General features: G+C 48.0%; 1 non-coding gene across 1 annotated transcript; it reads left to right on the top strand.

Moving 5' to 3' along the window:
* The first annotated feature begins 1,999 nt into the window (after positions 1-1,999).
* Positions 2,000-2,074, top strand: Trnat-cgu. Its single transcript has one exon. It is a non-coding gene; the product is annotated as a tRNA-Thr (tRNA).
* The last annotated feature ends 562 nt before the right edge of the window (positions 2,075-2,636 follow it).

Below are 2,636 nucleotides of genomic sequence, written 5' to 3'. Positions count from 1 at the left end.
TCCACATCCCGCTAGGTGAATACCGGGCTAGTCCCCACATTCCGCGCGCCGGCTGCGGTGGCCGTGCGGTTTTGGCGCTGCAGTCCGGAACCGCGAGGCTGCTACGGTCACAGGTTCGAATCCTGCCTCGGGCATGGGTGTGTGTGATGTCCTTAGGTTAGTTAAGTTTAAGTAGTTCTAGGTTCTAGGGGACTTATGACCGAAGATGTTGAGTCCCATAGTGCTCAGAGCCATTTGAACCCACATTCCGCCTCAGTTACATGCGTCGCAGACATTTGAAACACGTCCGCACTCTTTCACGATTTACACCTGATGCAGACAGTTGGGGTACACTGATTCCGTCCTGGGGGGTACGGGATGGCGGCAGGAAGGGCATCTGGCAATCCCTAACATTAACACTGCCAAATCCGTTGTAACCACGCCGACCCTGCGATCGCTGCGGGACTATGGCGTAAGCGAAAGAAAGTGTAGGTAGCAGAGTGGTCCAGTATTCGTGTCGTGAACAAGCCGAGATGGCGTTTGTGAACAGCTGAGCGGACGGAAACGGTCGAGACGCAGTACGGCTATACCAGAACATGTACCTCTCCCGTACATTTATCCGTCTGGAAGAACCCTTGATCACACTAACGTCCGGAAAGCGCTTGAAATGTTGTGCGAAGTGTTTGGTATAGTGAGGGTACTTGTTTTGGTATAGCCGTGAGGCATCTCGACCGTTTTCTTTTGTTTGGCCGTACACAAACACTATCTCGGCTTGTTCACTACATGAATACTGGAACATTCGGCTGCGTATAGTACCCTGCGTCAATCACGCGGCCTGCAACACACAAAGAACAAAAGGCACAATGCCAAAGGAACTTTAATTCGTCAGCGTCATCTACCGTAGCAACGATTTATTTCCAGACACTTGTTCATACGAACATTTTTCCTCCATTCCCTGTCACGAATCCGTCCCTGCAGTTTGTCGCTTTTATTACTGCTCACCCTGTAAGTGCACACATTAACCACGTCACAAGCCTATCACATCTTCTTCTGCAAGAACTGAGGTGTATCATTCCTGTTTCATTATGACTATATTCGCTGTTTTTACGGTTCATATCTCTGTAATACGGTGTAAAACGGGCTCCGATGGAAGTAATCAGCTAGTAGCTTCTAACTACAGTACGTAATTACGCTGTGCGAACATGCAAAGTTGTATACTCACAGTACACCGTAGCAGCTGTTGTGCAAACCACGTGCATCAGTTACGGCGGAAAGCACATTTCGTTATGAAAGATAAGTATACCAAGCATTTTGTTATGGAAATAAATTTCTCAGTAATTCAGCTACAGTGTTTGCAGACCTTTCGCTGCAGACCCTGAGGAGTGAGTTTCCTATTTTAAACAGATCGTTGCCCATTAGACAGGAACTCAGCTTTTCATTATCAACCACGTCTCCTAATCTTTCCTTATCATACTAAAGAACATAGAGCAGTCAAGTATTTAATCAAGTAATCGAGTTGGAGATTAGCTGAAAATGGTCTCAAAACATGTGGAAACCGGTGGAAACATTCCCCAGGCTGTGGCTAAGCCATGTCTCCGCAATATCCTTTCTTTCAGGAGTGCTAGTTCTGCAAGGTTCGCAGGAGAGCTTCTGTAAAGTTTGGAAGGTAGGAGACGAGGTACTGGCAGAAGTAAAGCTGTGAGTACCGGGCGTGAGTCGTGCTTCGGTAGCTATGTTGGTAGAGCACTTGCCCGCGTAAGGCAAAGGTCCCGAGTTCGAGTCTCGGTCGGGCACACAGTTTTAATCTGCCAGGAAGTTTCATATCAGCGCACACTCCGCTGCAGAGTGAAAATCTCATTCTGGAAACATCCCCCAGGCTGTGGCTAAGCCATGTCTCCGCAATATCCTTTCTTTCAGGAGTGCTAGTTCTGCAAGGTTCGCAGGAGAGCTTCTGTAAAGTTTGGAAGGTAGGAGACGAGGTACTGGCAGAAGTAAAGCTGTGAGTACCGGGCGTGAGTCGTGCTTCGGTAGCTCAGTTGGTAGAGCACTTGCCCGCGTAAGGCAAAGGTCCCGAGTTCGAGTCTCGGTCGGGCACACAGTTTTAATCTGCCAGGAAGTTTCATATCAGCGCACACTCCGCTGCAGAGTGAAAATCTCATTCTGGAAACATCCCCCAGGCTGTGGCTAAGCCATGTCTCCGCAATATCCTTTCTTTCAGGAGTGCTAGTTCTGCAAGGTTCGCAGGAGAGCTTCTGTAAAGTTTGGAAGGTAGGAGACGAGGTACTGGCAGAAGTAAAGCTGTGAGTACCGGGCGTGTGTCGTGCTTCGGTAGCTCAGTTGATAGAGCACTTGCCCGCGAAAGGCAAAGGTCCCGAGTTCGAGTCTCGGTCGGGCACACAGTTTTAATCTGCCAGGAAGTTTCATTAAGAAATTTAATTTCAGAACTCTGCATTGAGTGTTTTTTTAACGAATCAAAGAAGCAGCGAGTCAATAATCAACTTTTTCTAGCGGCAATAAAAGGACAAGGTAGATTAGTGAGGACACATGCTCTCTAACAAACACGAGAAATTGTATAGATGAGGATTTCTAAGGCGGTCATGGACGCTACAGTGTCGTACTCCCTTACGTGAAAGTACTAGTCAGCCAGAACAAGTAGA

The sequence above is a fragment of the Schistocerca americana genome, chromosome 2 (genome assembly GCF_021461395.2).
Source record: "Schistocerca americana isolate TAMUIC-IGC-003095 chromosome 2, iqSchAmer2.1, whole genome shotgun sequence".
Taxonomy (NCBI): Eukaryota; Metazoa; Arthropoda; class Insecta; order Orthoptera; family Acrididae; genus Schistocerca; species Schistocerca americana.
Note: the sequence above shows the minus strand (reverse complement) of the source record. Positions and strands in the feature narration are given on the sequence as shown.